Consider the following 14295-nt stretch of genomic DNA (forward strand, 5'->3'; position numbering starts at 1 on the left):
TTCCACTGCTTTTTAAAACACAGATTTGAAGCAATTCAATACCTATTCAAAGCCTAACCTAGACCTATTCAAGACCTTTTGAAGATGTATTTAAGTCACACAGAGATATTTTCTCACCATACTTTCTATTAATGGACTCATTCCATCTTGACAGCCCCTGAACACAGATTGTTCAATTCCTTTTTGAAACATAGCTTCGAAGAACTATGAATCATCAAGCTTTCTTCCTGAGGCTCTTCCAGACTCTCAGTACAAAGATACTCATCTTCTTTTAGTTGATATGCTGGTGAAGCCCTTTAGACCACACTAATACCTCACTAAAGGTGCCCAGCCTCTGCAAAGCGCTACCCTACTTTCTCTTTCAAGAAAGCGTGCCAGCACAAAAAGATTCATAAAGCAGTCACCCCAAATAAACACAGGTATATCATGTACCATCCAGTTATATCTAGAAATATGCACATTGTTGAGCTAATTGGTAAATAGCCAGACCACTTCCTTGCCATCAACTTGCCCACTAATAAACTAAATGGGATCTGCAAGATCAACCACAGTCAACACCCCATTTACTGCTGACACTATTGATGACTTATCACCAAATCCTAGCTAGGTAAACAATCATGTCAAGGGCAGTGCAGGGACCTCTTCCCAGCACCCTCAGAATGCACACTGTCTTATTTGCAGACAGTGTGCATTCTGTGGGTTCTGCAGTGCTGCAGGATTTGGCTGACAGGTTGACGGCAGTCTCATCTCTTCGACTCGTCCAACCTCCAAACTCGTAATGGAGTCCATACTAAGGTAACTGCATTTGGTGGCTAGAGATGCACTGAATCAGAGAGGGAATACCTCTCCCTGAGAGCATGTGCACACCGACAGGCACCTCTCAACCTTGTTCAAGTTGAGTAAGAGTGGGAGTCTAACTTGCCGAGGCCCCGGACTCAGCCTTTATAGTTCCCTCTAGGGGCCTTATTGTAGAAAGTGATTCACGGTGCCACAGGCTTGTGTGCTTACTCTTGGTACCCCAGGGCACTTTTGCATTACAGAAGGGGCCACAGATACTTGCATGGTCGTTTCTGTAATATTGATGCACTAAACGTGGGTGCAATCGCTAAGAGGCATTCATTCCCTCATGAGGGAATCCTTTGTCTTTGCACTGACGCCATGTTATCAACGCAGGTGCAGAGACAAAGAGGCAATTAAGAGGAGTATTGACAGTGTACCAGTGCACTCCTGGAGGGTGCTCCTTGAAAGGGTTGAAAGGGGGTTCCTCAGACCTCCCCTTTAATGCAGGGGCAGTTAATCACTGCACCTGCCAGCAGGGGAATCTCTGTCTTCCCTTAAAACAAAGGCTAGCTGCTACCTACACAGTGAAAGGTGGACCAACAGCTCCAAAGAGCCACTATGCCTTTCACTAATATGCTGTTTCCAGTGCAGGCACGTTCTTTACGTGTGCAATGGCAACAGAACTTTGGCTCTGATACTGCACACTGTCCTGGTACCCATCCAGAGCACGGACTTTGTGCGCCACCGCACACAGCCGGACAGTGCATCCCACCCATCTTGTGGCCACAAGTGGCCAACAGACCCAGTAGGTCCCCAGAATTCCCGGGAATCCTGGGGAGCTGTAGGAGGAGGAGAAGAAATCTGGAGTGTCAGGAGCTTTATGACTCACCCTTTGGAGGTCTGGGCTCCCCCATGGGGATTCTGGGTTCTACACGTGAGGAGCCCAAGAGTACGTTACAACTGCAAGATATTTTGTGAATCAGGCCATCAACATATGGCTTTCCAAACAAGCCCAGAACAAGTATTTGACACTGGTGTGTGCATAGTAACATAGGAAACCACCCAATCAAATGTAAAAGGTGATGTAGCTGTTTTCAGTGACCCGGATCACGGTGCGCATCCTCACATCACAGGGCGGTTACTAGCATGTTGTTATTTTCTCAACATCTAACAACATCATCCATGCACCTTGTGATCTAACACACCAATGTACACAGCTTCCTTCTGAGGAGCAAATGAAAAAGGAGTGTTGGCAGCCGTGGCATGTAGGTTGAACATGTATTCTTTCTTTCTTCCTATACTGCTTGACAACTCTCTGCACTCCTTTAGTGTTCTATTGGATGTTTCAATAATCCCATTGGTTTGGGGATGATAAAGGGAACAATTATTGTGAAGAATTCCTTTTTTAACCAAGAGAGCCTTCATTTTATTTGAGGTCAACTGCACCCTATTATCTGTTAAGATGATTTTTGGACAGCTTTCACAACTAAAATCCTCTTCCAAAAACTTGACCACAGTGTGCATGGAAATTTGTTTCACAATGGTGACTTCAGCCCATTGAGAATGCAAATGAATCAAACTAACAGAAAAGCAGGCACAGCACCACCGAGTACAGACCTCATAGTGTCAAAGGCAGTCTCGGCCCAAGGTCCTTTGGAAACTTCCCTATTAGCCATTGAATGAATTCTCATCTTCCTTGACCTGTCAGCTAAACAGTGAAGCATGCACACCCTAGCCATTCCCTTGACTTGCAAATCCAGACCCGGCTGCCAATAACTATTCCCCAGCCTCTCTTTTTTTCTTGCACATACTCTGGTGCCAAACATGCACCAGCTCAATAAATCTAACCCTTAAAACCTACAGTGGAATCAATGTGGCACATCCAAATAAAAGGTCATTTTCCTCTGAAAATTCATCATTTACCATCCTGAACAACTTGGTCGCTCCTTCACAATGCCTCCATTGGTGTTCTCACAAACCAAACAATACACTTTTCCTCGGATCAAATCTTTACTCGTTTCTTCCACCTGCTCCTCTGCTGCAAGACAACTATCAGTAATATTGGTACCAGAGTTACTCTTACCGGGCGGCACAGTAACTCTGAAAGAAGAAAAAAATGCACCATTATGGATTTTGAGAGTCTGTTAAGAAAATGCTGAGTAATCTGATTACCTGCAATCACTTCCCTGGTTCTTCTTCATTCCAGGACCCATTTTTTCCTTGTGATGTCATCTGATTTGAGAAGCCAAAGTTGCTGGGGAAAATGGGACCGTGCATTGCTTGAAATCTGTTTTCACACATCTTCATCGCTTGAACAGAGGAAATTCAGGTTTCAGAGCATAAATGATTTGTGCATTGAAGACTGATCAGTATTCTAGTAGTTGTGAACACCTTTTATAATAGAAAATATAAAGCTGCAAGTGCCACAATGCACATGGACAGACTTCATTGTGGTCAACTAGTACATTATCATGACAGTGATTTTAAAACAATTAGGTTTTTAGCATACAATAAACCCCTTGCCCAGGCTAACTCCCCTTTTAGTACATATAAGTCCCTCCTAAGGTAGGCCCTAGGTAGCCCATAGGGTGGGGTGCTGTGTAATTAAAAGGTAGGACATGCACTTTTTAGCATTACATATCCCAGTAGAGAAAAACAAAACTCCCAAATGCGTTTTCTCACTTCTGTGAGGCTTATTCTTCCCATAGGATAACATTGGGGATTCTTTATTGAATTTAATACAATGTAATTCGTAAGCCAGAAGTGGTGAATATATCATGTTTGGTATCAATGAACTTGTAATGATAAACTCTCTTTTATGGTAAAGTCGGATTTATCATTAGAATTTTGAAAATGTCACTTTTAGAAAGTTGGCATTTCCCTTCCTTTAGCCCTCTGTGCCTGAAAGAGACGCTCCGATGGCGCTAGGGGCTTGAAAAATAAGCCCCTACGTTTTCCCCACATTGGTGCTAACTTCTGATCCAGCTCCGTCTTTCTACTTGTTCTTGAAGTTTGAAGTCCCTTTTTAGGAGTGGCAAGGGGTAAAGAGAACCACATTCATTCAATCTTGGTTAATTGACAGTGTAACCCATTTGTTCACACAATAAATCTTGGAAGCAAACTTAAAGTTTTAGAAAGGGATTTATTTAAGACTCAAATACAATCTTACACAGATGAGTCACAAAACCATACTATAGATATATAAAAATACCAAAGGAGAATCAAAGTGTTTAGCAATTTGAAATTTGACTAGCATATAAAAGACCTACAACCCAATAGCGACAATGCAGAAAATAAGAAAAAGAGTATGGTGTCTCGATTCCAAGCACAGATTCTCCCGCCTAATCATTGGCTCTCACTTTCTAACTATTCTAATAGCTAGAAGATTTAAAGTAGGAAATCAGCATTACAGAGAGCTCAGTAGAACTTCTGGATAGAGAGATGTGAGTCAAATCTATCAGAGGACAGAGGTTCAGAACCTCATCAGGGGTCCACTCAAGGTAAGGAGCGAAGGGGATCTGATCTCCAACTACCTACAACAACACTTTAATCGCCTTCAGAGCCTTTGAGAAGCTGACATCACAACCCGGAAATTTTCCACTATCAAGACACCATTGTATATTGTATCTAATTACATTTATCTGCTTCTGAACACATATGAATGTCTTTGAATTACAGCCATGCTCAAGAATTCAAAAAGGGAGTCTGCTCTTACAACTCCCAGCTACTGGTTCCTCGTCCTTGGCAGTTCAACTCGAGCTTCTTTATCTACATTCAACAAAGGAATTCTCTTTATATGAAGACTGATATCATCACCTGCAGAGAAACAGAAATAATGCACAAAGAAAACAAACATCATGTTGAAATTAAACAAAGAACTCGAGTAGGTCTTAACTCCAACCTGAACAAAAGGAATAAAAGTACACAATTTGATTACTTGTATACGTGTAAAATGTTCTAAAATGTAGTAAATAAGAAATTATTAAAATAAATATCATCCTTTAAGATGCTAAAATATAAATGCACTTGATTTATATTCCATAAATGCGGTTTACATGTAACATAGATATGCATATTCATAGAAACACAATATTATCATGGTCTTTTAATGCACCACATTTACATGGATATAGTTCTCTCATGTTATATGCAAGATTAAATGCTTATATTCCCTTCTCCCAACAAAGCATAATGTCACAGCCAAGTTATGCTATATCAACCCCGCCTCTGATGATGTATGAATTCATCATAAACTACTTTCTTTCTGGAATGAGACTCTCTGGATGGTTGTATGACAGAATAACGAATGCCATTACAAGGCATGCTGTTGTAACGCCATGATTACAATGCATTCGTCTTTAGCACGCATGCCTTTAGAACGAAAACGATTACCACGCATATGCCTTTAGCACGCATGCCTTTACAATGAACATTTCGTTGTATAGGCATGCTTGGTAAAGACATATGCATAGTAAAGGTTTAATGACAAGAGGCAATCTCAGCACTTACTCTGCGCTGGTCCTTCCGATAATCATTTTTGAAAGGGACCAAGCAGTAAAAAACACAAAGCGCGTCCAAAGATAGTGCCGGCGCAAACCTAGCGCTGTGATAATTCCACACTGGAGTAGCCGTGCATGAGAGGTGTTCGCTCTCTACTCCGGATGGATTTCAGCACCGAGATGATGAGAACTCACCCATAACTTCTTAAACCAGCTCCATTTTATTGCATCTCCTGGGAAAAAGCATCCGAAATTTCACATCCGGCAATAGGACATGAACCTGCGAGAAGCAACGTTCTCTCAAAGAAGCCCACAAAATCCTAAATATTTGAGTCTGACTGAATGCGTGAACTGCTGCCCAGCAGAGTAATAACGGAACAAAGTTTATTTGGACAGGACAGGAGCCAGTTAAAGCTACAGTACTGCAAAGACCATACAGTGAGGTGAAAGGCTCAGGTAGCTGTAATTCAGAGACTTGTTCTTTCTTACATTTAAAATGCATATGCCTTTACTATTTATGCTTCTACAACAAAATTCGTTGTGAGAGCATCTGTGATAAAAACATGTTCATTGTGAAATCCTGCATTGTAAAGGCTTGCGTCGTAAAGACGCATGAATGAGAAAGCCTTCATTGTAAAGGCAAGCATCATTCAGCCTTCATTGTAAAGGCTGTTTCCCCTCTAGAAAATCGTGGTCTCCGTTCATTTTTATCTAGACTCTTCTAGATGCTTCATATCACCATAATATTTACAATGGTTATCTCAATATCTGCCATTTTCTTCTTTTTTCCCTACTCAACCTTCATACTTTGGAAGACCTTATATCCAACCATCAAAACCATTGCACATATGGCAATAATCAATAACGACTTCAGGAGAAAACCTACAACTCCACTTCCTAGGTTTCCAAACCATTTGCCTATGGCAGAAAATCCATTCCCAATCGCTTCCCATGCGCCTGCTGCTTCCAGTCCTTTCAAATCCTTTGTCCACCCAGCTATGTTTTTGATATACTTCTGCATGTCCTTATTCTCATCTGTAATGTAAGTACAGCACTGTTGAACCTTCAATATCTGACAGACTCTGTGAAACAGTACGGAAAGCGTTGGGCTCCAAATGGATAACATTTACTCTTCTCACTCTAGCATGTGCAACAGTAGGGAAAGTGTTGGACTAGGAAGAGGTAATATTTACTATTCCCACTTCAGTCCGTGCAACAATAGGGAAAAGCGTTGGACTAAGGAGGGGTAAAAAATTACTATTCCCACTCCAGTCTATGAAACAGTAGGGAAAGTATTGGACTCTGGAGAGGTAAAATGTACTATTCCCACTCCAATCTGTGCAACAGTAAGGAAAGTTTTGGACTCTGGAGGGGTGCAATTTACCATTCCCACTCTAGTCTGTGCAACAGTAGGGAAAGCGCTGGACTCCAGAGGGGTAACATTTACTATTCCCACTCTAGTCTATGCAACAGTAGGGAAAGTGTTGGACTCCGGAGGGGTGCAATTTACTATTCCCACTCCAGTCTGTGCAGCAGTAAAGAAAGCAGTTCACTTAAAACACATAGCATAATTTAATAACTCAATGAATTCACCAAAATATAAAAATGTTAATATGCACAAAATATAAACATTATATACATCTATATAAACATTTTGCATAATTATTGTTTTTTTAATGATTAATAACAACTAAAATACAATTGATTATTTATTTACATTCCCTCACTATAATTCCACAAACTTAGCAACCCAGATTGAATCAACACAAAGAACATATTAAGTGATAAAAAAATTATTAATAAATGAAAAATTAATTGATAATTAATGATTACTTAAATATTTTCCTTTTACCATATGAACACAACAACCATCAAATATCCTATAACATTAAAAATATAATTAAACAATTGACATAATTATAATTAAAAAATGTGTTATAAACATTAAAAAATAATATGATAATTATTATTTAACTGCCCATCCTACACCCCATAAACACAACAACCTGCAGTTAAAATATAAATTAAAAATTATATTAATAATACAATTTACATATGTATCTATAAATGAAATAATGTTTGATAATTAATCAATAATCATTTATCGCATAATTAACTTCCCACCCTATACCCCTAGAAACCCAACAACCTGCATCTAAAACCTAACTTTAAAAATATAATAATTTACAATTTACATATTTATCACTTAAATACTTTTTAATTAATTAATAATTAAATAATCAATTATTACATAATTAACTTCCCACCCAATAACCCCACAAACCCAACAACCATCAAATAATATATATCATAAAAATAATCATTAAACAATTTACATAATCGAAATTCAATTACATATGTTAAAAAATTATTAATTAATAATTAATTATTATTTAACTTCCCACCCAATAAACACAATATACTGCACCCAAAATAATACTTTAAAAAATATATTCATTACACAATTCACATAATTATTACTTAAATAACTAATATAATTACAATTTTAATATTAATTATACCTAATTTACCTCCCACCCTGTACCCCTCACAACCTGCTACAACACCATAAATTACTATTAAGAATTAAAATAAAAATGATAGATAACTTATAATCACAAACTATATTTATAAACAAATGACATTTGTACAAACAATATAAAACATATACAATAAAAGTATGAAAAACTCAGAGATAAAACATCTATATTTTTTACAACTATATTTTTTCAAACCAATATTAAAACGGATATTATTCAAAACGATATTAATAAAACAGATATTCAATATAAGTTACCTAAAAATCGATATTTATGTCAACAATATTTCTGCATCACGATAGTTATGTGTCACAATACTAAAAAAATATTTCTGTGCCTCGATAATTTTGATTCAATATTTTGTCCAAATACCATCCTTGATACTTCCCCCCTCATCTTCCTTGCGTATTTTGTAGCCCTGCCCTACTGGAAATACTATTCATGCTCCTAATTTCCCTTGTCTTCCAGGATCTGGTCCTGATCCTCCTGCTATTTGTCCTCATACTTGTACACCAACTGATCATCAATCAGAGTATTTGTAAAGTGCACTAATCACCTATGATGGTTTCAAGGCGCTGAGGGGAGGGGGGGCTGCTACTGCTCGAACAGCTATGATCCTCTTGCCCATCTTGTTCCTCATCTTCCTGGCCATCTTGTTCCTAGCCCTGTGGCCTGGATCTCCACGGTGGTAGGTCATTCCGGTCCTGATCTCCATGGTCCTGTTCCTCCTTTACCTCTTCACCTGGTCCTTCTGGTTCTGGTACGTAAGAACCTGATTCTCTTTGCCCTGATCGTCCTGGTTCCACTAGTCTTTTGTTTCTTCATCCTCTCAGAACTTTTCTTTGTGTCTGTGTCCCTGATCTCACCTCCCTGGCACTTCTGGACAGGTTAGTTCTGTATTTTGTTTCATACTCCTTGTCCTTCTCATAATTAAGCACCCAGTGGCCTTTATCCTCTTGGTTCATCTTTATAGTTTGGTTTCTCCTAGGCCTAAATCTCATGAACCTGGTTTGCCAGCCACCCTAGCCTTGGTCTCGTTGGCCCTGGTCATCCAGGTGCCTCTTGTCCTTCTGTGCTTGTTTTCATAAACCTTGCCTTTTGGCCATCCTGGCCCTCCTTGGTTCCCCCGGTCTTCGCTCATGTGGCTCTATTCCTTGGTGGTCCTTTTGGTCCTGGTCATCTTTTCTAGATTATTCTCACTCTTAACCTTCTAGCCCTGGAACCGCAGGCCCCAACCATTTTGCTTTTCGTGTCCTGGTCCTCAGCCATCGTCCACTAGGTTTGATTTGTGCTGGTCTTCCTGGATCTGTTTCTTGTCCTCTTAGCTCTACCAGAACTGCAGGCATTGATTCTGGCCCTCTTGATCAAGGTTCTCCTTATTTGGGTTCTCCTGAGCCTGTTCATCTTGATCTGGTCCTCCAGGCGACCACTGCCCAGTCCCCTTGCAGTGCCCACTTGGTAATAAGAGCCCTAGTTCCCTAGGTCCTGAGCTTTATGTCCCTCCTAGTCCTGTGTCCAGTCCTTCTAATCATGATCCTTTTAGTTAACCCAGTCCTCCTTGCTCTGGTTCTGCATGGCCTTAGTACTTGTCTCCTTGGTCACTTCTAGCATCTGTCATGCTTATCCTGGTTCCTGGCACTACTGGCTAATATTCTCCAGGTCCTGAGCTTCATAGTCCTCTTCAATCTGATCCTAATCCTCTTGGCCCTAGCTCTCCGTCCTCATGGTTTTCCAATAATTTGTCCATGTCCACCACAGATCATCCCACCCTGGTCTTAGTTCTCATACTCCTTTGTCTCATCCCCATGTAACTGGTCTTCTGGTGCTAGTCCCACTGACCTTGGTGTCCCTAGCCCTCCCAATGCCCCAGTCCTCCTACCACATTCTAGCCTAACTAGTCCTCCTGATCTCCTGGTTTGCCTGTTCCACCTTGTTCTTGTCCATCTGGCCCTGCTTTCCTCTATCATGATCCTCCTGGATCTGGTCTTCCTCATCTTTCTGGCCCTTGTCCACCCAGTTCCCATGCTGATGGTCACCTTGGTAATGTAGTCCTTGTCGCCCTTGTTTAGGATCCCCTTGAATCTGACCCTCATGGTCCTTCTAATCCGTGTCCCACTGAACATAGACTTCCTCGTTGTTAGAAATTGGATCTCTAGTTGGCAGAGGTATGCACCCTGTCCAAGTAGGGACCACACTTCTAGTCAGGGTAAGTCACAACACACCCTAAATTATCTTGGGCTCACCCTCCAGTAGCATGGCAGAGCAGGCAGGCTTAACTTAGAAGGCAATGTGTAAAGTATTTGTGGAATAACTCATAAAGTAACAGTGAAAACCCCACAAAAAGTACTCCACGCCAGTTTGGAAAAATAGATAATATTTATCTGAATGAAATACGATCAAAATGTCAAAAATCCAATACGCACAAGTGAATATATATCACTTTTTAGATGTTAAGGTAAGTCTTGGTCTATAGGAATACATAGATGTATCTTTTTAGCACAAAGTACCTGGGATGCATCAGAAATAATGACGCAAAGGGTCACAGAGGAGGTGATGCGATGGAAAGTAAAGTGTTGCGTAGATTTTTCCGGCACGGCACAGGTGATGCATCGATTCTTTCCTCGCGGGCAAGGTGATGCGTCGATTTCTGGGCGTGCTGCCTTGGCTCCTTACTGTGGTGCGGGAATATTTTGACGCCCAGGGACAATGCATTGAAAATCCAAAACGCGATGTGATGATGAAACAGGTGCTCCATCGATTCTGCAGGCGATGTGTACAATTTTGTAGGCTTTGCTTTGATTTTCCAGCACAGTGGATTTTCTACCTCTGGTGAAGTCTTCCGTGGCCCTGAGACTTCTTAACTGGAGGCAAGCTCAGTCCAAGCCCTTGGAGATCACTTGCGGGGGAAGGCGAAGTCCTTCCAGCAGGGTCAGGGAGCAGCAGGCAGCAGGGCAACAAGCAGGAGAGCAGTCCTTCCAGAAAAGCAGTCCAGATGAGTCCTTTGGGCAGCATCACAGTCTTTCTGACAGAGTCCAGTTGTAGATCCAGAGGTGTCTGATTTGAGAGAGGTCACAGACCCAGTATATATGCCTAAATGTTCCTTTGAAGTGGGGGAAACTTCCAAGAGTGGTTTTGAAATGCTCCATTCCCCTTTCAACGCAGTCCTGTCTGTCTGTCTTGTGGGGGGGGAGTTATCAGTCCTTAGTGTTGGGTCAGGCCACTAGCCTTCAAGTGTAAGTGAGAGCCCCCTCCACCCTTCCTGCCCAGGAAGACCCATCAGTTTGCAGCTGAATGCAGATGCAGTGTCCTGTGTTTATGGATATCTGAGTGGATTGCACAAGGGGAGCTGTCAACCAGCACAGACCAGTTGTGGATTGGAGGCAGGCTGCAAGGCACAGAGAGCAATAACTGCAGAGAAATGCCTACTTTCTAAAAGTGGCATTTCTAAAACAGTAATGTTAAATCCAACTACACCAGTAAGTAGGAATTCTCACTACCATTCCAACCACACCGAACAAGACAATGCCACTCCTTTCAGATCAGAAATGACCACTTAAAGGTATATAAGGGAATTCCCAAGACTGGCCAATGAGAGAAGGCTTCACAGTAGTGAAAAATGACTTTGGAAGTTTTGTTCACTACCAGGACATGTAAAACTTACAAGTACATGTCCTGCCTTTTACTTACATAGCACCCTGCCATATGGGCTACCTAGGGCCTAGCTTAGCGGTGACATATGTAATAAAAGGGGAGTTTAAGGCTTGGCAAGTAGTGGTAAATGCTAAGTTGAAGTAGCAGTGAAACTGCACACACAGGTCTTGCAATGTCAGGCCTGAGACATGATTAAGGGGCTACCTATGTGGGTGGCACAATCAGTGCTGAAGGCCCACTAGTAGCATTTAATTTACAGGCCCTGGGCACATCTAGTGCACTTTACTAGGGACTTATAGATAAATTAATTATGGCAGTTGGGTAGGAGCCAATGTTACCATGATTAGGGGTGATTAGGGGTGAAAGGGCAAAAGCTTTAGCACTGGTCAGCAGTGGTAAAGTGTGCAGGGTCCTAAAACCAGGAAAAAGGAGATCAGAAAAATGGAGGGAGGCAGGCAAAAAGTTGGGGGAAGACCACTCTACGGCTGCCATGTCTAAAACTGGTCTTTTAAATCTCCCTGGTCATTCTGATCTAGGATCTCAAAATACTGCTATCCCTGGTCCTTTCTGGTTGTGGTCAAGGTCCTGGTCCACTCATGTCTGACTTTTGGTCCTTCTAGATCTGATCTCTGTAGCTTTGGCACTCCTGTCTCTGGTCCTTCTTTCCACTGGTCTACAGGTACTGGTCCTCTTTGGCCTGTCTACCTGGGTCAGCTGCTCTTGGGCCTGGCCGTCCTCATCCTTCTGGTCAGTGCTCTCAGACACTCCTTACCATCCTTGTTGTTATGGTCAATGGCTGCCTTCTTCTCATCTCCTTGGTCGTTCTGATCCTTTGGGCCCCCGTCCACCGGGTCCAGATCCCCCATTCCACATCATTGTTGCCCCTCCCTTGTCCTAGTATCCCATGTCCTATTTTTCCTAGTCCTACTCTTTGTAGATTAGGTCTTTATAGGTCTTGTTCTTCTTGTCCTGGTGGCCCTGGTCATTCTAGCCTTCCTGGTGGTCCACCACTCCTTCATTCCCCAGCCCCATCCCACAATGACTTTAGTCAGGTACAGCCTCCAGGACTAAACCACTGCGTCTCCTTCCACAACCCCTCCGCTCCACCCAGCAAGCACTGGCCACCATCCCACGCATATGAAAAACCACCACAGGAGGAAGGTCCTTCACCTAACTCGCAGCAAAGAGCTGGAACAACCTACCCCTGCACCTCAGACAAATCCCATTGCTCACGCGGTTCTTCTAATGAGGCCCCCCCGAAAGCTCCTTGAGATCCTTACAGGTGAGTAGTTGCGCTCTATAAAAACTGATTGATTGACTGATTGATTGACTCAGACTCATTTGTTTTGGTGTCCACATTTCTCTTGCTTAGACACCACTGTCAAAGACAGATACGAGACCTAAATAGAGACAGGAACTTCCCCACTTAAAAAACTGCTTGGAATGTTCTAAATTGAAACTACCATTCCCAAGATACATTTTGAAGGTGACTAAAATGCCAGTCTGGCTGAAGAGGCCACCAATGACATGAGAACAATAAGCATCTATGCCTGAAACCCACTTTGCCTAGTGAATAGTATGAAAAGATGTGTTTATTCTCAGGCAGCAGAATGAACTCCTCCTGTGAATTACCCACATGCATTACTCACCTGTCTCCTGCTTTCACTTCCCCGTTCCACAGAAGCCTCATTACTCTGTCTTACTCAATTTACCTCCTGCAAGTGTCCCAAAATACTGTGCCTCCAAGCAAAAACAGCCTAACGTATGTGTCTCTCCCTCTAGGGCCCAGGTGCTAACCATCTGTCTGCATTCCATGTTTGCTGATGCATGTCGACTGCTACTGTGTCACTAGGTTTGAAAACTAATGAAGCACAATTCCCCTTAAATGAAGAATAAAATAAGTACAAAGCATTCCATAATAACCTCAAAAAGAGCCCAGGTCTCAAAAATCATCAAAAAGGAGGTTTGTGAACGTTTACATAAACGTATTCCCATGAGTGAATAAAACATTTATGTAACATCCTTCAAAAACGTACTCATTATTATTTGCAGAAAAACAAAAACTCTTAGACCAGCGCAAAATATCTAAAATATCTTTGTACCATATATTGGAGCTCCCGAAATAGAAGTATGATTCCTTGATTTAGTAGGTGAATATTAAAATAACATAATTTTTTTATGTAAAATTCATTTTACTGGTTTTTTATCTGTAAATAGCTTAGACTGATTCATTCACTTTATACAAACTATTGCACATTTGTATACGCCCTCACTTTCAAATGCTTCACACATGTTGCATCCCCATTACAAGATGGCTACCACCCTACAATTGCCTGCTGTCCCCCTTTTCTGCCTGGCTGTCTAAATAAAAACCTCCACACTATTTATCTGTCTCCGAGTCAAATTGTACATCATCTCTATTTATCCTGTGGCCAGATAAACAGTCGAGATTGTGTACTATTTTGCCCTTCACTGGATACATAGCAGGGATTATGTATTTTTTGGCCAGCGGCCGGGCAAATAGACATTTCCTAACTTCAAAAAGCCAAAAAAATGAAAAGTGGTGCTTAACTTGAGCCCATTGCTTTCCCGAACCCTGTGCTCTGCATCAGGCCACAGCCCAGGAGAGCAGACACCCCAAGAGCGGTCAGTGTTTCACGGGACCCCCTCCTCCGCCATGAGCAACAAGCTGCCCGCATTAAAATAACGCTCTCTGCCGAGAGCAGAAATACTGAGTGCCTAATTATTAATCAATCTCAAAGGGGCCTCGAGCAAAAGATGAAAGCGAGGCTTGGCCTAGAAACAAAGGCTTTCTTTTATGATTG

At 41.7% G+C, this 14295-nt stretch overlaps 1 long non-coding RNA gene across 1 annotated transcript in view; it reads right to left on the bottom strand.

The window, feature by feature from the left end:
* LOC138258359 (uncharacterized) overlaps positions 1–14295 on the bottom strand; it is a 165873-nt gene that overhangs the window by 129583 nt on the left and 21995 nt on the right. The window contains exons 2-3 of the long non-coding RNA XR_011198409.1: positions 4496–4596; positions 2953–3089 (exon numbers count right to left, since the gene is read on the bottom strand). This is a non-coding gene — a long non-coding RNA (uncharacterized lncRNA). The remainder of the gene's footprint in view (positions 1–2952; positions 3090–4495; positions 4597–14295) is intronic.

Source organism: Pleurodeles waltl, chromosome 2_1 (assembly GCF_031143425.1).
Source record: "Pleurodeles waltl isolate 20211129_DDA chromosome 2_1, aPleWal1.hap1.20221129, whole genome shotgun sequence".
Lineage (NCBI taxonomy): Eukaryota > Metazoa > Chordata > Amphibia > Caudata > Salamandridae > Pleurodeles > Pleurodeles waltl.